The 25,063-nt window shown below is 37.6% G+C and overlaps 1 protein-coding gene across 7 annotated transcripts in view; it reads right to left on the minus strand.

The window, feature by feature from the left end:
* Positions 1-25,063, minus strand: part of Lhfpl2 (LHFPL tetraspan subfamily member 2) — a 144,331-nt gene that overhangs the window by 58,193 nt on the left and 61,075 nt on the right. For 5 of the 7 annotated variants that reach the window (XM_063258395.1, XM_063258397.1, XM_063258394.1 and 2 more), the window contains one exon: positions 6,406-6,462. The exons of 1 other annotated variant lie outside the window; for it this stretch is intronic. The gene's annotated coding sequence lies outside the window, so the exon portion shown is untranslated. Of the gene's footprint in view, positions 1-6,405; positions 6,463-11,176; positions 11,200-25,063 lie in introns of those variants that run through there. One more of the 7 variants, XM_063258396.1, reaches the window with a different exon arrangement.

Raw genomic sequence — 25,063 nt, forward strand, 5'->3', positions numbered from 1 at the left:
TATAAAAAATGACAATTATGCCTGAATGGGAGATAATAAACAAACATTCACTAAAGGGAAACTACAAAGAGCTACTTAGTTTATGAAAAACATTTGATTTTATTAATAATAAAAATCCAAAAATTCCCCAGAGGATAAAAGGAAGGAGGCTGCAACCCAGAAGGAACACAAAGAAAAGGGTGAAGTTAATGGCAGTTGTCTTCTGCATTCTCCACTAACTAACTCCTTATGAACTGTAACCTCACAGGTCTGCAAATGATAGGTTGTGGGCCAAACATAGCCACTGACTATTTCTGTAAATAAAGATTGGCTGATTGACTGATTGACTGAAGGATTCAGAATAGAAAAAAGTAACAATATAAAGTCAAAATAATGTACAAAAAGAAATACTCCTAGAAATTTAGCCATCAGATAAACAGTGGTAACTCCTAAAATGACAGATTTTCTTCCCTGCATGTTTATACTTTTCTATATGAATGTAGGTTTTTTTGACTGAGGGGACACATATACTTTACACATCTGAGGCGATTCTAATCCAGTCACAATAGTATGTGAGGGCAGCTACATGGCTTCCGGAGGGTACCAACGTTGAGCAGCACTAAGAAAGATTAAAGTGTGACTCTTGGGCAGGTGAAAAACCATCCTCTCTTGAAGTTGTGTAGATGAGGTAAATACACAAACATGTAACACAGAATATCACAATGCCTAAGGAAAGGGGTTTGGCACAGTGACGTTCTCCATAAATCCCCTCTCACCAAAACACTTGCCAGTGTCTATATGGATAAATTTAAATGTACCTGATATAAGGATAAGTGGCTAAACTGATGTCCTTGATCTTGAATAAGGATTAGGAGTAAATGAAAGCACTTAACCACTATTGTATCTGCGTCTTTCCAACCCACAGTCACTCCCTAAATGTCAAGAGGAAAATGGACTGGATTTTAACTGCCATCAGGGTGCAGTCTGAAAATAAGCAAGGAATGAGAAATGTGGTAAAGCAACAAGAGGAAAGAAGCTCATTCACAGAGTCACACTGGGCTTTTCACAAGGATGAAGGAGATGACCTGAGCCATGATGATTTGGCTATGTGCAGAGAACAATATGTATCAAATCAAATCAATTCCCAAGTGCATCGTAGCTTAGGGAAGCAGCCTTGAGAGTTCTGCACAGACTATTCTCATATGGTACTAGAAAGAGGAGAGAGACTTGAGCGGACCTTACATACAGGTTGCCTGGCACCCTTGCCCTGGGATGCACGGTGAATGGCCAGGCTGCAGGATGCTGGGGCTGGGAGTAACTGAAAGGGCAGGACCACTGTATAACTACTGGCTCTGCCCACCATGAGAACACAGGGAGTTCTGGAAAGATTATAAAGTATTATTGTGGTGACTTCACTAATCCAAAAGGGAAAACAAATTAAATCAATATTTAATTCAGGAGAAGGCAGTTTCAGGAGAAGACAATTAGGATGTCATGCCGAAGTTTCAAAGAGCAGATGAAGTACATATTTATGAAGTAGGATCTAGGAACTTTGAGGTTATATTATTGCCTTCTTTAGTGACAAGAAGGGATTGCTGCAGTTTGGCATTAAAAAAACGTAAAGAATACTAAATAAAATGTTTATAGCTCTTACAATGGTAACAAGTTTCATATAAAAGCATATGTACATTTTACAATAATGATGAAAGGATAGGTTCATACCAGCTAATGTATATTCATTTGGCTGAGTTGTTAATCTTCCTTTCAAGGAGCAATTTAAAAAGCAGAATATTAATGTAATTCTATGTGAGGATCATGAGCATTTCTCATGACAGAATGACATTTCTCATAGACAGAATGACAACAGTAATAGCCACTGGAACCAAATCTGGAGGTTTTAGAGAGCCTTCTTCAGACTTTAGCATCTGAACACAATAACCACTACACCTTCACTAACAGATTGAGAATGGCCCTGTGAACACATCTCATCAAGTGGAAGGCTAGAATTCTCTGTGCAACAATCCATCAGAGGAAAGACAAAAGCCACAACACTGCACCAAGAATAGCTACTTTCAATGAAGGGTGAATATATTCTTAACCAGCTTCTCCTCCTCTCCCTAGAATAGGTAACTACTCCTTTTCTCAAAAGAACTGGAGCCATGACATGAGAATTCTTTTAACATCTATTCCTTGCACTTGAAGCTCCCTATGGTAACCCACTTACCACATGCTGCAGCCCTGCTCCTGTGCCTGTCCAAAGCTAACCACAGAGGCCCTGCCTCCCTGGGACTGTACTTCCTCAGTCAACTGCAGCCCTGCCCATCCTACTCTCCCATGCCTCCCGCTTAGCCTCACTGTTTCTTGCCACAGGCATGTTCCACCCTTGTCTCTTGGCCTTTGATCAATCCGGATTTGGTGCAAATTGATATTCCTATTGTTAATCCAGCTACACAAAGACATGCCCATGATCCTTACCTCAATTTCATTTCTCTGCCTCAAAGAACCTTCATAGCTTTCCAAATTATCATACTCTCAAAACTTCAATATAAATTGAAAGTTATATTTAAGTCCATATTTACTCCTCCACTTGCCCAACTGTAAATGAAAATATATCAGGTATTTTGCTGGGTGCCTTGCAATGTACTGATATAGGGGTCTCTTCAAAAAGTTGCAGGACCTGGTCTGCAATCTAACCATCACTTATTCACCATCCATTCAACGGATACCCATTGAACATCTGAGTCAGACACTATACTGGGCCCTATGGATACACCAGCAAGTTCAGATCTGAACACATGAAGTCTACAGACTCTCAAAGGAAGCAACTTGCCATAGAAAGCAAATGTCTCTATAGGCTAAAGCCCCAGGTCTCTACAATAACTATGATTTCTTATCAGAAGAAAGACAGGTTGCCAATATGAGGTAACAAAAATAAAAGAAATAACTGCATGTAATTTAATTCTTTAATATCTTTAACAACTTTGGCTTGCTTTCATCACATCTTGAAAATCACTATCTCTATCATTTTCCTATCAAGAGACCATTTATCTGATCCAACTTACCTTTAGTAAAGCAAGAGATTAATTACTCTGATTAATTACTTCTTCAATTCTAAAAAGTGCTTCTGATTAATTCTAGTAAGCTCTCTGATTAATTACTTCTTCACTTCTAATAAGTGCTTCCAAGTTGATGGTATTAAATGAATTCTGTTTTTTGATACTGCAAGTTAAAAACATTGATGTAACTATTAAAAGTAAAAGCTGCATTTCTTTAGCTAATGATTCTCCATAAAATTTGAGAGTGATTCTTATTTAATTTGCACATATTAATTCCTGAACATACCTGGCAACTCTGGCAGGTAGACTTATACATCTGCTCAATCCGGAGTGAGAAGATGTCACTATTTTCCCCACAACATGGCCTGAAGGAGTGCAGGTACACACTGTAGATCAAGTACTATTTATAACAGAAGAGCTGAGTAAGGAAAGTGCCTGCTGTTCATTGGCACAACACAGGACAGAACCAGAGAGGCTAGGTAACCTCAGCACCATTACCTTGGAAGGATACAACCAGGATACAAACCCAGATTAGTAAGATGCTGAATTAAACACCCACTGCCAAGTGGACCTCACCTGCATTATTTCGCATGTTTCATTCCTGCACTTGTAACAAGCATCTAGTCAGCAATCATCTCATTGGGAGTATGTCTTCATATCACCTGTACTGCTGTATTAGAGCACTGATTCCCTTTGGGCATAATAAGTCATTCTCTCCTAGATAACAGCTCCTAAACTGACGTGGCAAAGTATGGCAAAATGTGACCCAGGGCATGATTTTGTATCAAATGCCAAAGGCAACCATCATCAGAGAAGCAGATGACAAGTGTTCAGAGTATGTCCTATAGGATAACTGTAAGGTGGAAGGCTAAGAGTACTCTATGCTCTATACTTTTATAGGTTACTGAGGCAAAGGACCACAGGAAAATTGAGCCAGACTCTTTCACTTCAGGCTTAGGGAACATATCTGTTAGAAGCTTTTGCTTTCCAATTTTGACTTTTTTTTTTTAAAGTGGGGATTGAACTCAAGGTTTTTCACATTGAGCTATGTCTCTGGTCCTTTATTTATTTGTTGTTTATTTATGCAGAGACAGGATTTCACCAAGGTATCCAGACTGGGCTTGAACTTGAGATCATGCTGCCGCAGCCTCCCAGAGCACTGAGATTATAGGACTACACCACCATGCCCAACTCCAGCTCCAGTTCTGAACATTTCTTTAAAATTCCTCAAACTTGTTAATTGGTAGACCTTGATCAAATTTCCTAAAAGAAAAAAAACCTTTGTAATCTTTACAAACTACTGTAGAAAACAACATTTTACATAATAAATTGGAAACTACTTACTTCTTTTGAAGGACCTCCTTATCTGATGAAAGTATCACTGTGAGTCCCATGTATTATTTAAAATTTTTAGTAGCAACCCTTAAAAAGTAAAAAAGAGCTAGGTATGGTAGTGCATGCATATAATTTTAGCCACTCAGAAGGCTCAGGAAGGAAGATCAAAGTCTGAACTCAGCCTGGCAATGTAGCCAAATTCTTACGAAATAGAATTTTAAAAGGCCCGAGGATAGAGCTTAATGATAGAGCACTTGCCTAGGATGATGAAGGTTTAGGTTCAACCCCGAAAACCATAAAGAGGGCAAAAACAAAGTAATTTTAATATAACTTATCTAACTCAAAATACTGAAAATATAATAACTTCGACATGAAATCCACATAAATTATTACATAATTTATATTTTTTTTTCTATTCTAGCACTTTAAGACTGGCTATGTACTTGGCATGTGAAGTATATCATAATGCCAATTCTCACTGGAAATAATTTATCTGGCTTAACCACTGTAAAATTTACTGTTAAAAAAGTACATATGTAACTGGGCATGGTGGCTCACACCTATAAACCTAGCACTTAGGAGGCTGAGGCAGGAGGATCATTGCAAGTTCAAGACCAGCCAGTGAGTGAGTCCAAGGCTAGCCTAAACTGCACAGTGAGACGCTATGTCAAAAAAAGGAAAAAGAAAAAAGAAAAAGTATACATGAATGCTCACATTGTTCCAGATATACTTATAAGTTATCCAATAAGTGAACTGTCAGTTTTACATTCTTAATTAAGTAAAACTTCAGGGCATCAAGAACCCTCGCCATCTTCTAGCAGATCTCAGAATACTTTTTTCAGAAATATCACTATAATAAACCCCTTATTTTCAAAATATGGAAAAGGTATGTATTTTTTCTTAGAAACCTTTATTACTATAAAATCATCTTCTCCCACCTCAACTAAATAAATATGGAGCAGATATTTCAATACTATTTCAGTTTGATAAACTGCCATTGATTGGTCTGCTTAGGACAGCACCTACCTCAGGTCAGGCCTAGCTTTCCCATGAGACAGAACACTGCTCAACTTCATAAGTGTTTACAGTCCCCATTAAAGAACAAGACTGGTCTTCAACAGCACTCATTGAGAGAATAACTTAATAACACTTGAGAAGTCAGTAACTCAAAATGTAACATGAAAACATATTTTCTTTCTCCCTAAACCTGTAACCCCAAAAGATAACCTTTCTACAGATTAGACAGTGTCTGTGTAATACTCTGTATACATCCCTGATGTATGGCAGATATTCCCCAAAAGGTAGTAAGTTGGTCCACAATCCACACCATACCCTGGCTCCTTGGTCTGAGCTCATCCCAGAGTTTACAACAAGGGCATGGAGAACTTGGCCAAAGAGACCTCTCCTTTTGAGAAGCAGAGGAGATCAGACTTTGGAGACAATTGCAATATTTAACTGGCCACTGCCTTTATTGGCTTAAATGTATACTATAGGTGATTACTCAGCCCCTATTACTAATAATTTCCAAAAGTGAGCTTTATTAATTAAAATCTAATCAGTTCATCATAAATCACTTAGTAGTTAACTTTTTCCAACTCTTATTTTATTCATCCTTTTGCATGAGCTATCATCAAGTAATAAAACTGGGTAATTTGAATTGGCCATTTCTACTTTCTCTTTCTGAAAGGAATGACAACAATGGTTCACAAACAAGCTCTAAATGAAAGACAACTTCAAGTCTGCTGCGTCCATTATACAGATCTCTGAAACTTGTTCGTAAATATGAACAGAAAAAAGCATGTCAGCACCGAAGCACAGAAATAACAGCATTAACTCCAACACTATGTACAAAGCTTCAGCAAATCTTTTAAAACAGTGATGCATATTCATCCAAAAAGTGTTTGCTACCCGAAAGACAAGTGCCTACCATGCAGGTCCAAAAGTCTGAAATACTATGCCTTTCTCAAGAAGTTGGCCCCCACACAGATGTCCCCAAACAATCCAAAAATGAGGGCATCTAATTTCACTTACTTACCTATTTCTATCTGCAGGAATCCTGGGAAATCTCACTGAACAACTTCAGAAATGCTACCTGAAGAAGCAAATTGAACAAAAGTTTAGTTTAAAAAAAAAAAAAAAGACAACTTACCATCCAATTTTATGTTTCATTAAAATATGTAATGTTTCTTTAAATATTGGACCCCAGACCAACAGTTCAATTTGCATTAGAACACAGTAAGAATATTCCTTCCTGGAAATACTGATACAAGGTCCAAATTGCTGATAAGCTGAAAGAGAGACAGAAAAACAGAGACAGAGACAGACAGACAGACAGACACACACACACACACACACACACACACACACACACACACACACATACACGCCAAGGAATGTGGAGCCCATGATGCACCATAAATATATCTTTTCCTTTTCCCTCACAAAGGGATTAACTTGAAAATATGTGTCCATGACACTATGTTATGAGCAACCATAAAAGACTTGATCCAGGAATAAATTAATGAATTAAGTATGAACTGATGAATAGGGAGACTATCCTAGAGGCACTTTGTATCTTTTTCAGTTACTCTGTTAACTTATTTAAAGCTGACAAAAATATCAAAATCTGAAGAAATGGAAAAATGACCACTAAGACTACAGTAGTAAAAAAAAATTGAAAAGAATTAATTTAATGATTTGTTTATTCAAAAATTAAGTATATGTTTTGGTTGTTTCAAAGTCTTTTAGGTAACCTTCAGAAATGACAAACCTACTAGTACATTCATAAAACAGAGAAGCCTGAAATACCTTTGAAATATTACATCTAAGTGGAATAAATTTCTAGTATAAAATATCACAGTTACCATTTACTGAAAATATAGTATGCATTTTGGACTGTTTGAAGTGTTACAATCTTTTCAGACAAGTAGTATCTCCATTAACAGATGAGAAAATTGATGTTAAAAAAAGTCAAAAAAAGGGCTGGGGATTTAGCTCAGCGGCATAAGTGCCTGCCTTGTAGGTGTATGGTCGGGAGTTCAATCCTTGGCACACACAAAAAAAAGAGTATTCCCCACACTATACAGATTCAGGATTATTGCATATACTATCATTTTCACCCTGCTACGGATAAAGCATGCCTTTCACTCCCCAGCTTCCAGGAGATGCCACTCATCTCCTGGAATAGAAACCTGACACTCCTGGCACTTTCTCTACAAAAAAAAAAAAATCATCTAGCAGGTATCCTTAGCTATTTCTTTTGCATACATCAAAATAATTTCATTTCAAAATAATTAGGGTAGTGGTACTTAGGATTATAATATTGTATAGGGGCAAATATACAGAACTAAAAAGCTTAAAAATATTATAAGTCAAGATATAAGTTTAATTACACATAAGGTGGATCAAACAGAAAACATTAACAATCTCAATTACTATAAGTAGGAAAATAGAAAAGGACTACATGTCCTTTTTCCATGTCAAAGTTTCAAGCTGTGACTGACAAATTTGTAAAAATGAGTTACAAGTAACCACATTTAGAGTTAGTGAAGTACTTTAACATCCAAATAGTTCTGAAAACCCAGTAGGTGGCCCCAAAAACCCCTCTGTCTAAAGAAATCATTCTAGATTAGAGATAAATATGAAGATAATAGTAATTGGCTTTCACTTATAAAAACAAACACCTTAAAGAATGCCACAGTCATAAAGTCCTTTATTACAATAGCCTAGGGAAGCTATGATTTTTTTCCTTAAATGTTTCTTTGGAAGCTAATTTGGAAATTAATTTAGCTACCTAACTTCTAAGGATTTCCTACAAATTTACCTCTTTAGAGAAGTGATGGGAAATCATGATCAGGATTTTTACCTGGATATCCCTTCTATGAATTTAACCACTAAGGTTATTACAAATGAATCTGATATAAATGAAGTTTCTGATCAAAATTCTATTACTCCTAAAAGCTAAATGAGTCACAGAAATACTTGAATCTTAGCACTGTTCAAAATCAAAGGTAATGTTTAATTTTTTTTTCCTTTTTACAAAGTAAAAACAAAATTTTGGACAAAGTCAGATCCCAAGACTCTCAAAAGAATAGAGAAGGCACTATAGTATACTGACTCCTACCTACAGCTTTCCGAGCTCACATGGATGGGTAAAAAGAATTTCCTAGAATAAATCAATATAACACAAAACTGAGGAGCTTTTTTCTAGCATAGCAACCATCAAAATGATCAGAAAGAATAAATAAGCTAATTCTGTTACTGGATTTCGTTGGTAAATAGTGTGTTAGTTTCATTCTTTAAAAATGTTACTTCCAAAAAAATACTTAAGATATAGTCAGACACAGAGCCTTCAAAAGCTCACAAAAGAGATAGTTAATTATTAGAATTAACTGTCAGGTACTGTTTTAAATATTTTGTAGAAATTAGCTCATTTACTTCTCACAAGAACCCTAAGAAGATACTACTGCTATTTTAAAGATGAGGAAGTAGGTACGGAGATGTTTAAAGAACTTTTCAAGAGTTACATGACTCACAACAATAGTGTTAATATTCAAATTCATATATATCTTTATAGTTGATCCTAACACCTATAAATGCAGGCAGGAGGGAGAATTTCAATCTCATTTTAAATGTGAGGAAAAGTGCCATTCTAAGAAGTACAGACATTGTCTCAAAGTCACACTGCTAATCAGTACCGATGGTCAAGAACAGAACCCAGGGTATCCAACTTTGAGGAAAATGGCTGCCTTTACATTTGCTTGGTTTGGGGTTAGAGCCTACGAATCTATGTAGAGTTTTGTGTAGTGTGTTTCATCATTGAGATAACACTTCAGGATCCTACTTGGATGCAGCAACTGCAAGTACACCAAGTGTAGCCCAAACCAAGGCATTAACATACTTTGGTGGTGTCATTTTTCTATCTTTTTACTTCGTGGTTGCTACACAAACAGGTTCATATAAAAACTACAAATACTTGTCTTCATTATCTGTCATTTTTTTCACCTTTACTTTTGTATATTACTAGTTTGCTTGGTCATTTAAATTTTTACAGACCAATAAATGCAAGCATTTTCTGTTCCACCAAGGATTCTAAATACAACTGAAAGTATGGTGTTCTTGCACATTATGGAGTTACAAAGTTTCTACTATCCATTCATCTCCATTTGAGCTACATATGCCTCCCTGCTTCTACTTCCACAGGGCAAAAAGAGAAACAATAGCTGCCTTTTGTGCCTAAGTGTGGCACCCACATGACAAGTACCAGCACTCACTCACTGAATGGAGCTACAGAAAACAGGAAAAAGAGTTGTAACACCCCTTTCTCAGTTACAAATTTCTCAGACCAGAAAAGCCCAGTTGGGATCATTTTAAGTTTCTCTGTAAAACTAGAACCAAGGAGTGTAAGTTACAAGGATACAATTCAGTTTAATTAAAAAAAAAAAAAAAAGCTTTGTAATAAACTGAGTTGCCCCACCATAGTCCAGACTCCTCTAAGGCAAGGCGGCTAAAAGGTTAGGGTTAGAGTTAGGGGGTTAGCTGCTCTTGATCATAGAACCAGACAAGGACAAATCTCAGTAGCTATCTTCAAGTACAGACAGCCCTTTCCTGAAACCTGAGACAATTCATTACACACATTCAGGGCACTTTCCAGTTCATTTTTCTCATTTGGTCTACACTGTGAGTAGAAAGTAGCTAGGGTAAAGTAGAGACAAACATCATTTATTATTTCCAACTTTCAGACTAGGAATTTGAGAACTTAAACTGAATCACATGATTAGTAAATACAAGAAGTTGGACCTCATTCTAAGACTCTAACTTCCAAAGCATTTCAGCTAGATAATTCTTCAACATCCAAAACATGATGCTTTTGACCATTGTACCCATTATCAAGGGTAAGGGAGGGGATGGGCCCTAAAGCATGGAGATGAATACCAAAAGAGGTTAGCGAATGACAAAACCTCTTAAGAGTTCTACTATTCTCACAAGTTACCCTTTCTACCTCATGGAAGGGTTCATTATGATTTCAGTAGGAATATTCTTTAAGGCTCTATTTATGAGTCAACTGAAGAAATAATTATCCAAATTCTACTTTACTGTGTGCTTCGTTGATAGCTCAAATGCTTAAGGTAGTGTACCCATATTTTAAGGGCAGTCAGCAGCAATATAATAAATACAATGAGCAGTGCCCTATTTCTACAGCCAAAGTATGAATTATGATTCAAGATCAAGCAGGTAGTTATTTTTAAAAAGTCACTGAAATATATTTTCTCACAATTAGTCAATAAAATCTTGCACTTGTGTCTCACAAGAGAAATGGGTCCAATCATTGAAGGATTACTGAAACCTGTAAACTTTTTCAACAAAGACATGAGAGCGTCAAATTTCAAGAACCTGTCTACCACGTACAGAAAGTGGCAGGCTGCCAAGGGCTGGACTGTTCCCTCATGTGACATGCTGGGAATTTGAACCTCTATAATTGCCTGCCCTGCTGCTCAGCCACAATGGTGAATGACTCAATTTCAACTTTCCAAAGACCTCATGAACTGTAAGTCATATGCTGGTAATCATGAAAACTTCCTTTTACACTTAAGGATGAAAAAACTCCTTGATTCAAACATTACCACATCAACATTGGACCTATGTACAAAGTAAGCTTTAAATATGGTATTTGGGTACAACAGAATAGCTTACCAGTGTGTCTGCCACCAAGTCAGACTGAATTATACTGCACTTTAACATGCAATGTTTGCACATCAAGACATTACTGGTATTATTTACACAGAGCTGAGATCATGTTCACTCACATAATTGTGACTCCTTTCCCATTATGTAGTTATTAAGGCTGGGGATTTAGCTCAGTGGCATATGCGCCTGTCTTACAAGTGTGTGGTCGTGAGTTCGATCCCTGGTACCAATAAAAAAGAAAAAGACAAAAAAAAAAAAAAGGTTATCCATTATTTAGTTATTAATCCATAAAACTACAAGTTCTTTAGGAACAAAAATAATTCTAGCTTACTCCTCTCTGTGTCCCTTGTATATAACATGGCAAAGGACAGCTCACAAATGTTTACTGAATAAACAATGGATAATTGCATTAAAAACATTTCCTATCAGAAAAAGCAGGCCGTGGCAAAGACAGAAATACTAGATTAATAGGAGTGGAAAAAATCATGAAGCAATGACGACAGCAGGAATTCCAGGATGAAAAGATGAGAAGACAGACAAGAGGAGGCAGACATGAATCAGCAGCCAAGGAGCATAAGGGTAACATGTTGCACAATGCAGGGGAACTCAAGGGGTGTGTTTACAGAACACCAGCGTCTGTTCAATCAGGCTCCATGAACTCCTGCCTACAACAGACATACAGATGCTGGATAGGGTGATGGGAAAATGTATATAATTAAGAGTTCCTTAAAAAACCTGACAAACCTCCAGGTGACAATGTCTTAACATTCTTGTCTTTTCTTCTAACTCTGAATATAGATATGTGGTCATTTTGCAAGATGAAAATTACTGTGAATACTGCTGAACACAAACAATACGTAAACCTTGTCAAAGACATCAACTACTTGTTCAAGAGCAGGTGACTTAAGATGGACAGACATAGACTGCTACAGGTAGATGGGTATTCATGGCACCCCTGGGAAGCAGGCCATGCAAGCAGGTGAGCACAGTGAGGACCAGGTGACTTAAGATGGGCAGACATAGACTGCTACAGGTAGATGGGTATTCATGGCACCCCTGGGAAGCAGGCCATGCAAGCAGGTGAGCACAGTGAGGACCCTGGACTGTAAGTGCTGGCAAGGCCCCCCTCCCTCTCGTATTTCTTAGCAGTACGCATTTCAAATTTAGATGTAAACTTTAAGTAAGAACAGACTAATGTTTCTGAAAAATATGCCAAGATTAAAACTAGAAATGAATATTTGCTCATTAAAACATTTTCTAAATAGGGTGTTTAAGGACACAAACAAATCAAACCATCTAATTCAGCAAATAAAGACCTTGCTTCCAGGCTGGGAGTTGATTATAAACTCCTTAAATTCCAGAGATGAGACTATTCAACCAAACAGTGCTTTTCAAGAACAGTAATGTATCTTCAAGAGTTTCTGACCATCCAGCTGCTTATGTTACCAGCATGTTTGCCTGTAGAAGTCTGTCACCTTCTCACAGGAGAAGCTTACTGAAGGGGGGTTGCACCATCAAAGACAAGTTAATTCATCATTTGTGAAATGCCTGTCCTTTAAGACTCTTTTGAAAACAAGGGAAAGAAACAAAGAAACTGGGAATGCTCGTGGTGAAATGGGCAGTTTCAACTACTGACATGCAGATTTACCTTTTTCATTGTCTTAAGTATGCACAAACGAATCACTTGTCCATTACTCTGTTCACCTTCAGTCAAAAAATATCCATGGGGCACCTACTCCCTGCCAAGGATAAGAGAAACCAAGACAAACAAGGCATTGTGTATTCCTCCCATGAAATGAATTATCCTTCAAGGCAGTAGGGCTCAGTAACCCTCTCCCTCCCTTGACCTCCTTTACTTCCCTCTTATGGTGGCCATCATACAACACAATGCACAGGGGTCACTGTTCTCTCTTTCAAGAGTATTTGTATCTGAAGTTTTAGTTATGATCAAAATCTTTAAGCCTTTCTAAAATTCTGACATCAGATAAGCAGGTAAGGAAGAGCCAAAGGAGAAGATCTGCAGTTGCATAGTCCAAAGTGCAGAAACCCTGTGTTCTTTTCTGTCAGGGCAGCCTTTGAATGAATCAGGAGGAATAAAGTCATTTCCAACACTAACTGCATCAAGACTGTGAATCAGCTTTAATATCTTTCAGGAAAAATATTTTAAGAAATGTATTTTTTTAAGTCTATATGATAACAAAGCAAAAAGAACCTTTCACAAAATAATTATAATTTTTTAAAAAACAAAATATAAAATAGAACACATAAAAGAAAACAAAAAGCAAAAGACACAAACAACAACCAAAAACCCTAAGACAATCACACTATAAGCTTTCAAAACAAGATGATAGGAATTTAACAATGGTTGTTATATTGCATACTGTTATTCAAGAGTTGCTTAAATTACCAGATATAGACACAGAAAACTGATTTAATTCTAAGAGTGTTTTAACTGTTCTTTTCCAAGAACTAACAGAATTAGTAGTATAGAATTAGTACTATAGTCATCTTAGCTACGTATAGAATACACACACACACACACACACACACACACACACACACATAAATACAAATTTCTTTTTCCTTTTCCATTTTCTGTTTTTCCCCTACCCCATCTATTTTTCCCTTATTCTACTTATTTTTCCCCTTTGAGTAGCATTTTTACGCTTTCAAAATATTTATTATAGATTTTGGATCTTATTTACATTTCACTTGCTTACAATAGAGAGATATATGATATTCACACATGTGAGTTCGATTTATTTCACTTAGTATGGTCTCAAATCACGGCCATTTACCTATAAAAGCGTCAATGCAATCCTTCTTTATAGTTGAGTAGTACTCCATTGTATAAGAATATTACATCTTTTTTATCCATTTCTCAGTTGATGGGCATTTGCATTGTTTCCAATATTTGGCTATTTCAAATTGTGCTGCTATAAACATGGGTATACATATATCACTGTGGTATGACGTTTTCAATTCTTCTGGGAAAATGCCCAGAACTGGATCAAATGAGACCACTAATCCTAGCTTTTTCAGGAAACTCCACACTGATTTCCACAGTGGTTGCATCCCGTCTACAGTCTACACTCCCACCAATAGAGGAGCAGGGTTCCTTTTTCCCCAAAGCCATCCAGCATTTGTTATGAGTGATTTTTTATCTTGGCCATTTTTACTGGAGTAAAATGGAATCTCAGCATTGTTTTTATTTGCATTTTTCAAATGACCATTGATGTTGAAAGTTTTTAAATATATTTTCCATTTGTTTTTCTTCATCTGAGAGTTATATATTAATCTCAGATGCCCAGATTTGGATTGGGTCTTTGAATTTTGGGGGCCTATTTTTTTTTATTCTTTATATGTTCTAGATAGAAGTCCTTTGTCTGAAGGACAGTTGGCTAATATTTTTTCCCAATTCGTGGTTTTCTTTTCACTCTCTTGGAGATTTCTTTTGCCTGTAAAAACTTTGTAATAAGACAAGATCTCACTTGTTGATTCTGGGAATTATTTCCAATGCAGTTTCATTTTTGTTCATGAACTCTCTGCCTATCCTTACGTCTTCAAAATTTGTACCGACTTGATGTCCAGCAGATGTAGTATTTGTTTTAATATTTAAATCTTTGTTTGATTTTGACTTTCGTTTAGTGCACGATGATAGAAACGAGTCTAGTTTTAGTTTTTGGCATACAGAAAGCCAGTTTTTCCAGTACCATTTTTAAACAGACTATCTTTCTTCCAGTGATTAAGTTTCTTTCCTACATCAAAAATAACATGGTTGAGTGTTTATAGTTGTGGATGTATCTTCTAATCTATTCCACTGATTTTCAGGTCTGTTTTTATTCCAGTACCATGATGATTTTAGACAGTAACTTTGTAATACAATTTCAAGTCAGGGACTGTGATTGCCTCCTGCCTTGCCTTTATTGCCCTGAATTGCCTTTGCAATAATAGACCTCCTCTGGTTTCAGATAAATTTTAGGAATGATTTCTCTAGATCTGTGAGGTACACTAATGGCATGCTGGTTGAAACTGCATTAAATCTGTATTTATTACTCCCACAGTTCTTATTACTTTTTTTGAGACAATAAAACTAAACGTGACATAACAAAACAGAGTCAGTCAAATCAAAAGGATGTTGTTGTTGAGCTCTTCTTCTGTCATTAGTTGTCAGTTTGTCTTCTTCATTTCACTTTCTGCTTCATTCATTATGGCCTCTCTGCCACTGTTTCTGGAATCTTGGTATTTTTCTTTTTTTTAGAATATCCTGCAGTATTCTCCATAGAGTAGAACTGGTGGTGGCAAATTCCCCTAGTTCCTCTTTATCCTGGAAGCACCTTGTTTCTCCATCAATTTCTAGAGACAGTTGTGCAGGATATATCAATCTTGGCTGGAGGTTATTGTCTTTCAAAGCTTGAATTATTTCTCCCCACACTCTTCGTGATTTGATGGTTTGTGCCAAGAAGTCTGCTGTAATTCTGATGGGTGTTCCCTTGTAAATGATCTGTTTCTTGTCTCTGACAGCTTTTAATATTCTGCTCTTATATTGGATTTCTGGAATTTTGATTATTATATGCCTGGGTATAGTTCCGTTTGGATTGTAGGTGGCTGGGTCCTGTATGCCTCATACATCCGAGTATCTTTACCTTTTGCTAAATTAGGGAAATTCTCCTGGATTATTTCTGTGAATATCCTGTGTAGTTCATTTGTTTGTGTCTCTACTTCTTTTACATTCTTAATTCTTAAGTTATAGAACCTCTTATCATCTTCTAACCTTTGTATTGTTACTGCTAGTTTCCTTGTTATTTTTAAGTTTTTGATTTCATGTTCCCACATTACAAATCTGCCCTCCAGTTCAGATACTCTATCCTTAGTTTCTTTCAAGTTGTTATGCCAGCTTTCGATAGAGTTTTTAGTTTCCTGGTAATCTCTTTGAACCTGGTTCACGTATTCTATGTTTTCTCTATTTTCTCCATCAAACAATTCTCCCTTTTCCTGTTCTTCCATTCCACCATCTGTTTTTTCTTGGGTGGTGCTTAGCATTTCTCTAACTATTCTACTTATATCTTGCTTTATTTCGTTAAATACTTCACTTTTGAACTCATCTATGAGGCTCTGGAGATATCGTTTTATGTCTATTGGTGCCGTGTCTGATGTTTTCTGTCCTCATTCTCCTTTGCATTTACCTTTCCTGGATCAGTGTTCTCAGGATTGGGGGCTGAGGACCCTTTCTTGTTGCTCCCTCTTCCCATACTTTTTGTTCCTTCCATACAAGCGTATATAGGAGACCCAGTTTCTTTGTCTGTTACAGTTTGAATTGCACCGGCTAGGTGTTCCCGCCCACTGCAGTGTACTAGGGAGACACAGACCTGGGCAGCTTCTGCTGGGCCCACCCCTCCAGGTCAACCTACTGAAGGCTTCACTGCTAGGGTGCACCACCAGGTGCTGGAACCTCGTTTGGGCTAGCCTACTGGGTCTTAGTCAGCGGCATCACCCAGGCCAAGCGCTCCCCACCAATCCCACTTGAGAGGGGAATATGTGACTGAAGTCATTGCAGTGTCCTGTTCTGGCTAGTCTGCCCAGTCCCAGAATGTCCTCTGTTGGAGCCTCCTTATCTATGCAGGGGTCCCCATTCCTCTCACTCACCGCAGGTCGATGCATGGTTCCCCACCAGTCCCACTCTCAACTCTGTTCGCCAATTTCTGCTCTCAGAGGTTTCACCTCTCTGTCCCTGCTGTGCTGATTCAGACGCAGCAGCAGCGGCGGCAGGAAATTCAAATCGTGATTTCCAGAGGCGCAGGTTCCAGCTTCCATGCTGAGATTTTATCTGTTCCAGTTATAGCACCGGGATTGCATTTCCAGTTCGTTTTTCTCAGCTTATTTCAGTACTAGGTTGGCAGGGTATATCTCCCTTTGCTTAGGACTCCTCATACCACACCAGTCTTGGATTCTAAGCTGGGTATCTCAGAGAGCCTCCGTAGCTGCTGTTATCTATCTGCCATGTTTTCCCAGAACTAGTTCTTATTTTCTGGTTGGATCTTTTTCTGGTTTTAGTATTAGGGCAATATTTACTTCCAGGAATGAGTTAGGGAGACTTGCTTCCTTTTCTATTTTATTGAAGAGTTTGAGGAGTGTTGGAATTAAGTCTTCCCTAAATTTCTTGTAGATTTTAGCAGAGAATCCATCAGGACCTAGGCTTTTCTTTGTTGGTAAAGTTCTAATTACATTTCAATTTCATTAACTGAAATTGGGTTATTCAGTAGTTTTACATCTTCTTTAATTCATATGTTTTTAGGTATCTATTTCTTCTGTGTTATCGAACCGATTAGTTCAAAGTTAAGTACTGATGATCTTCTGTATCTCCACAGGGTTTATAGGGATTTTACCCTTTTCATTTCTTATTGCATGGATTTGATTTTTTTTTTCTTTCCTTTTTTTGATCAGGTTGGCTGGGGTTTATCAATTTTATTTATTCTCCCAAAGAACCGTTTGATTTATTTATTTTTTGTATTGCTTTCTTAGTCTCAATTGCTTTAATTTCTGCTCTGACCTTTATAATTTCCTCTTTTCTTTGGGCATTGAGCTTGACTTGCTCTTCTTTTTCTAGAGGTTTGAGGTGTAACATTAAGTTATTTATTTGTGTTTGTTCCATTTTCCTGATGTAGGAATTTACTTTTATAAATTTCCCTGAGGACTGTTTTCATTGTATCTCACAGGTCTAGTAAGTTGTAATTATATTTTCACTCGATTTTAGATGCTGTTTAATTTCTTCTGTGACCCATTGGTTGTTTAGGAGAGTGTTATTTAACTTCTATGTGTTTATGGGGTTCTTGTGGCTTCTTTTGTATTAACTTTCAATTTTAATGTGCTATTGTCAGATAATATGCATGGAATTATTTCAATTCCTTTACATTTACTTAAGCATGTTCTTTGGGCAAGTATATGGTCTATTTCAGAGACTGACTGATATGCAACTGAGCAGAATGTGTATTCTGACGTTATTGGATAGAACACTCTACATATCTACTAGGTCCTGTTGTTCACAAGTTTGATTCCTTTCTGTATTTCTTTGCTGCTTTTTTGTCTGGTTGATCTGTCTTTTTTTACAATAAGGTGTTAAAGTCTCCTGTTATAATTGTATTATTGCTTATTTGGTTTTTCATGTCTATTAATATTTGTCTTACATAGTTTGGTGCTCCCATATTTGGCACATATATATTATAACTGTAATCTTTTCCTTTTGAAGTTTTCCCCTAACAAGGTATGTAGTGACCTGCTTTATCTCTTTTCATCATTCTTGAAGTTCACATTGTCTGCAAACAGAACAGCTACACCCACTCCTTTCTGTGTTCCTGTCACATGGAGTATTATTTTCCATCCTTTGACTTTTAGTCTATGAATTTCCTTTTAAGTTAAATGTGTTTCTTACATACAGCATATTGTTGGATTTTGTTTTTTAATCCATTCTGTGAGTCTGTTTCTTTTGATTGGTGAGTTCAGTCCATTTACATTGATGGTTATAACTGATACATACTGACTTATCTTAGTCATGTTATTTTTCTGTTGTTAATTCCCTACTTTTTCTGTTTAATAGTTTTCCCTGCTTGATGGTTTCTTTCTGCTGTTGTTCTTAGAATTAAAGTTGTCTCCATCTCTTTCTAGAGTATTTTTCAGTAGTCTTTGTTGTGTTAGTTTGGTGATCATGAACTTTTGTTCTTTGTCATGGAAATACCTTATTTCTCCATCGGTTTTGAAAGATATTTTTGCAGGACATATCAATCTGAGTTGGAAGTTTTTTTCTTTCAGGACTTGAAATACTTTGAGCTCTTTTTGACTTAATGATTTGTATTGAAAAATTTGCCATGATTCTGATTGTTTTTCCTTCATAGGTGATCCATTTTTTTTCGGTGACAGCATTTATTATTCTGTTCTTGTGATGAATTTCTAGAATCTTAATTATTATATGTCTGGGTGAAGATCTATTTTGGTTATGATTAATTGAGGTTCTATATGCCTCATTTATCTGCATATCAGATTCTTTTCCCATGCTTCAAAATTTTTCTATTAGTTCTGTATACAGTCTTTTTATGTCATTTGTGTTGACTTCTAATTTTTTCATTGACACCTACCAATCTTATATTGTTTGTCATTGCATCTTTTGCAGCTGTTGAATTGTTTCCTGATTCCTTGTTATTTTTCAAAGGTCTTTCCCCTCATGATCATTAATTTCCATCCTGTCTTCAAGGTCTGCGAGTCTATCTTCAGCTTCATTCAAGCATTTTTGCAAGCTTTCAATGGACTTTTTAATTTCCTTAATAACTCTTTGAATCTGTTTCATGCATTCTAATTATGTCATATTGTTATTCAAGATTTCCATCATCTTCTTATGTTCCTCACCTAACATTTCTTTTATAATGTTTATTATTTCTTTTTTTACCTGGGAGATTATTTCTGATTTGATTTCCTCAATAGCTTCATGGAGTTGTTTCTTTACTTTAGTTCCTATCATTTCAGAAAGTTCAGTTGTGCAGTTTCCAATGTCTTCCATTTCAGTGCCTTCTAGGTTTGTTCTCAGTGGGCTGGGGGTTTGAGACTGCATCTTGCTCTTTTGTTTTATCATTTTCCTCTGGACCTGTGCAGCTGGCCAGGCACCCTCCTGATGGATTGCACTGGGATGCTAGGCTGGACATAGCTCAGATCCTGTGATACCTGCATGGCTTGCCAGGATGCACCCCTGAACTATGTTCTGGGGCCTTGTGCTGGGATGGGTGGAGCCTGAAACTCCAGGATTCATCTGCTAGGCTGGTCACTCCCAGATGGAGGTTCTGGATGTCTGGGCTGGGCAGGGCTCAGTACCTCTGAGACCAGTGCAGCTGGCTTGGTGTTCTCCCAATGGATTATGCTGGGACAATAAGCTAGGCAGAGCTAGGATTCTCCATGGCCCATGTGGCTAGCCGGAACATACCTCTACAGTATGGCACTGGGGCCCTGTACCTGGCTAAGTGGAGTTTGGATCCACTAGGACCCATACAGTTAGCCAGTATACAACCCTGGAGTATAGCTCTGGGGCCTTGCGCCTGGCTGGGCAGAGTTCCAAACCTCCAGGACCTGTGGGACTAGCCAAGACTTCACAAAATATTTTTGTAAAGCTTATGACACTGCTTTCAATCAATAATGTTCAGCATAGTTTGTTAATAGGAATAAACCCTCAAAACACCCTTGGCATTGGAGTACAGTAATGAGATCCATGTAACACAGTTGTATACTACAAGGAAAATGAAAGAAGACCTGTTACCCCTTAAGAAGGAAGACAACGTGGTAGGTTGCTACTCACTCCTGAAACGTCCTACAACAACTCTGCTCACTTCAATGGGAACATGCACATTACAGAGAAAACAGATTTAGCATTAAGGAATACAAATGAATACATTTGACAGAGCCTGTACCACTGAATGCTGTATTTATAGACTTTCAGATCAAATGTAGAAGGGAGGGTTCTCTCAAAGAAAATGAAGGCATATGCTAAAATCAAGAAGTGTAATGCCAAGGCTGCACATGTGAAACAGCAGAGCTTCCTAGAGATGGCACATTTATCTCATCCCTTTTACAACCCAGGCTATGGTTACCCCTTTATCTGGTAAAACCACAGCATATCCTCCCACCCTTCCCTCAAGATAGCCACATTTCTGCCCAGGGTCAGAAGCAAAGGCCAAGAATTACCCTTTCTTTCAAATATGCAGGCCTCCTGGCCAGATCCTTTGTAAGCAGCACAACCGAGCAGAGTTGTTTTCCATAATGTGTAGATGCCTGATTTCCCAGACAAAATGGCAGAGGCTTCAATAGCAGCTCTCAGACCATGAATCCTGCTGTGACTGTCTTTATGATTAGAAAAGGACAAGGAACAAGGGAAACATGGGGGAAGAAAGGCACTGAAGAAGGCCTCAGGGAGCAAGGAAGGTGAAAAACTCTGTAGTTATTTCTCCCATCTTTCCCTTCCCAAGCTCAACATCCAATTTGAGGGGGATGGAATTGTCCTGGAACACATCTGTCCCAGCCCATATGCACCCTTTCTTGATTGCTCCCATCATAATATTTGCATTGTGCTCCCCTTCATTTGGGGCTGCTTTGACCCCAAATCTGATGCTGTGTTCTCCACATACCAGTTTTAAGAGCCAGGGCAACTGCCCCTGTAACTGTTTTGCCTGTTCCCTTCCTACTCCAGAGGATAGACTTTCCTCAAGACTTACTTGAAAACCAGCTTTCATTGAGCCTCCTTAGAGCTTAGGCAGCTTTGTTGGATTCTTACTGCAGAGGTTTATCCTGGTGGTGAACTCTCTGGGTACAGCTCTGTCCTCCTTCCTCCTACCATATGATAATCAGAAGCTTGTGCACATTCTGGGCACAGCACTATCATACATGATCCAAATATACGGTGAATGCTTATATTAGTAAGTGAAAAGGACACACTACCACTATCCTCCTCGGAATATTTCCCCTCTTGGTTCAAATACACTCTACCATCATTCCTATTACTCTCTAGCAGCTATGGAAGTTCTCTTTCATCACTGTCTTTATGAAGTCTGATCAAAATCACAAGGAATGCTGCCATCCGAAGGAAACACTATGGTGTGTCCTCATTCACTTATTCAACAAGTCTGGCACTATATAACTTCTGGTTCTTTCCCCAAAGTCAAAATGACTGTGAAAGGAAACTGTTTTAATTTGATTCAGGACATCGAACTAGTCATGATAGCACAACTAAACACACTCATGAGAGAGGATTTCCGGAACTGCTCCAAAAAGTGGTGAAAATATGGAATAAGTGTGTTTGAAGTGAGGGAGAGTATTTTGAAGGGAATTCACGGTACTGTGTCTTTTACTGTAATAATTTTAATGTTCACTGTACTTTTTGATCACACCATATATAAATGAGTAATAACTATGTGCTTATTTGACTTCCTGTGTCAAATCTATCAAGCCATGTGATTGTCAACATTAATAAACTGTGACTACAGTCATTATAAAAATGAGCCTAACTCAGTCCTTGGCTGGGAAAGGCAGGACTCTGAAAATCATAAATACTCACATGGCTTGTCTCATTCCTTCAGTAAAGTGTCACTTCCTTCCCTGACCACCCTAACTGCCAGAGGAGCCACTAACTGTGCACTCAACCACTTTATCTTCCTCTTGGGCTCTGACCAGGGCCTGATGCCTTTCACACAGAGAGATTAGCTAACACCTAGATAGACAGATATCTATACTGATATTATTTTACAAGTTAGTAGCTTGCCTATCAGAACAGCAAGTTTCATGTGTTTTGGCCTGTGCTGTATAGATTCTTCCTATGTGGAATAACATCTAAGAAAAAAATCAAGTCTCAGTAAGTACCAGTTGATGAATACATGTAAGTAGATGATAATGTCTTGACCAAAGAAGAAAGCTTTATAAATTTAAGGTACCTGGGCTGGGGATTTAGCTCAGCGGCATAAGCACCTGCCTTGCAAGCAAGGTGGTTGGGAGTTCGATCCTCAGTACTAAAAAAAAAAAAAAATTTAAGGTACCTGGTTGGGCCAACACCCAGAGAGAATTCCAGAAAAAATTGGTCTGCAACGTAGGAGTTTAGAGGGGCAATTATCAACACGTGGGAGTTGACAGAAACCACAGGTAATGGTGAGATTATTCCAGAAAATTATTTCAAGTAACAGAAGAGCTGGCTACTGAACAGTGAAAAATAGCAGCATTTATCATGTAAGGATGTATGTATTAAAAGAAGTCAGGTATGTGAAATACCTGATCTCTAAATCTTCGAGGCTTATCCACACAGCTACACATTGTGTTTAGTAAATACAAAGAAAGACCATTTTTATTGCTAAATGATAATCATTTGGGCACATATGTTTACAGGAGGCTACATTTTTCTTGGGTAGGCTCTGAAATTAACAGATACTTCAACATTATTAACAGTGTGAAGTAACACTATTACTTTTTGTCACATAGAGGGAAAAAGAAAACAGGCAGAATTCAATTTTCCAGAATGAGATAAAAAAGGAAAACTTCATTCCTACAAGGTCCATGACAAGACTTCCTGTTATGGTAGACACAAATGCTGTTTGCTGTTACAGATTCAAACTCAAGCCCATGAGAACTTCCTGGGACAGACTAAAAAGCTGCAGCAAATGTTGCACTGGTGCTAAACTCAGAGAACAAGTTAAATGTAAAGGTCCAATTTCAAGACAGAAAACAAAATACTAGTTTGGCTGAGGTGGTTAGCTTTTAAGTTTGCAACCAATTATAAGTTAACTAAAAATAACCAAACTTAATCAACTTTGGGAAATACAGGTCATGATATATACCCTGCCGAGAAGAGTCAATTGAGAAGGCTAAGGTCCAACACTGAAACCACTGCACCATGGCACAGCAGTGGGGGTCCTATGGCAGAACCTCTCCAAAACATCTCTTCCTGGAAAGGGAAGTACACTGGGTAAAGCCAAGGAAAAAGTGAGCACAGCACTTCACCAGCACTACCAGCATGTCTCTTCATTTACCTTTGTTTTTTCTATTACAATTCCACTTAAAATTTTGAAGAAAAAAATTCACCAACAAAACATACACTTTGGTAGCCACTGATTTAGAACAAATTAATTCTACTTTTTAAAAATCTCAATTTAAAAATTCTAATTTTTGTGTCCATTTTCACATTTGGCTCAAAAATATTTGAAAGATGGTTCCAGTGGAAGTAGGTTGGTTAAGAGATTCTAAGATAGGTAAGCCTTAGAATTCTGCAATGTTTGAATTGTGTGTAAGAGAAACAAAATACTTTTCTCATTAAAAAAAAAACTGGATATACTTTTCCTCAGACTGCTTGTCTTTCCTACTCCCAGAAAAAATAAACAAACAAACAAACAAACAAACCCATTTGCTCCCTGGCAAAGATGAAATCTTGCTGAGGCCTCATACATTAATTGTTGTTTATAAAAACAAACAAGGGAAACTCTCAGGTTTAATAGTAAAAATCTATTCATACAGAATCGTTCTCTAAGGTAATTCTGTGTGGTGGAATCATTATTTTTTTTGCCCAATATTCCTGTGTGCTAGTCTTTCACAGAGGAAAATGAAGTGTTTCAAATTTTAATTGCAATAGGATAGTTTTAAAGGAAGAAACCAGGGGCCAGGGATTTAACTCAGTGGTGTAGCGCCTATCTGGCAAGTGTGAGGTCCTGAGTTCAATTCCTGAAACCAAAAAAAAAAGAGAAGAAGAAACTAGAATGACCAGCAAAGAACAGTAAAGTTAAAACAGAAACAAATTTCTCTTTTAATGTCAGTCATTCTCCCAGAAAAGAAGACAGTGTTCACATCAAGAACTGTGAAGCATTATTGCAATCATCTCTGTTCTAACCTTGGAGAGGAAGTTTGCCTCTGGACTGAGAAGACCCACTGACAATGGATCGTGATTCAGAGGAAGTATTTCAGGTTTTTCTTTCAGCTACTAAGGATGTAGACAGCCTACTGTCACCACTACCACCAATATACTAAGATGAAGTGATCAAGCCCTCCTGTACCATGGCAAAGGCTCTGAGTGGTCCCAGGAGGAAAAGCTGAGTTCAGATGTCCTTCCATGCTCTCCTAACCCCTCCCTGTGACCTACAGGACACATGTGAGTCAGGGTAAAAAGTTCAGTCTGGCTCCAGAGCTCCACTCAGCTAACCTGTCCACATGGCAGCTGAACCCTGACCTTAGCTTCACCATCTGTCCTTTGACAAAATGCATTAACTTATTGTAAACACTTGAACTAGCACTCAATATATTTCCCTACAAACAACAATGACAAAAGAATGATGGGGTATAATTCTCTGTAGTAAAGAAATACTACTTTACTGGGGGCTGGAGATTTAGCTCAGTGGCATAAGTGCCTGCCTTGCAAGCAGGCAGTTGTGAGTTCGATCCCTGGTACCGATAAAAAGGAAAAAGACAAAAAAAAAAAAAAAAAAGAAAAGAAATACTACTTT

This window comes from Cavia porcellus, unplaced genomic scaffold (assembly GCF_034190915.1).
Source record: "Cavia porcellus strain 051 isolate PalLab524CR breed Dunkin Hartley unplaced genomic scaffold, mCavPor4.1 scaffold_11, whole genome shotgun sequence".
Classification (NCBI taxonomy): domain Eukaryota; kingdom Metazoa; phylum Chordata; class Mammalia; order Rodentia; family Caviidae; genus Cavia; species Cavia porcellus.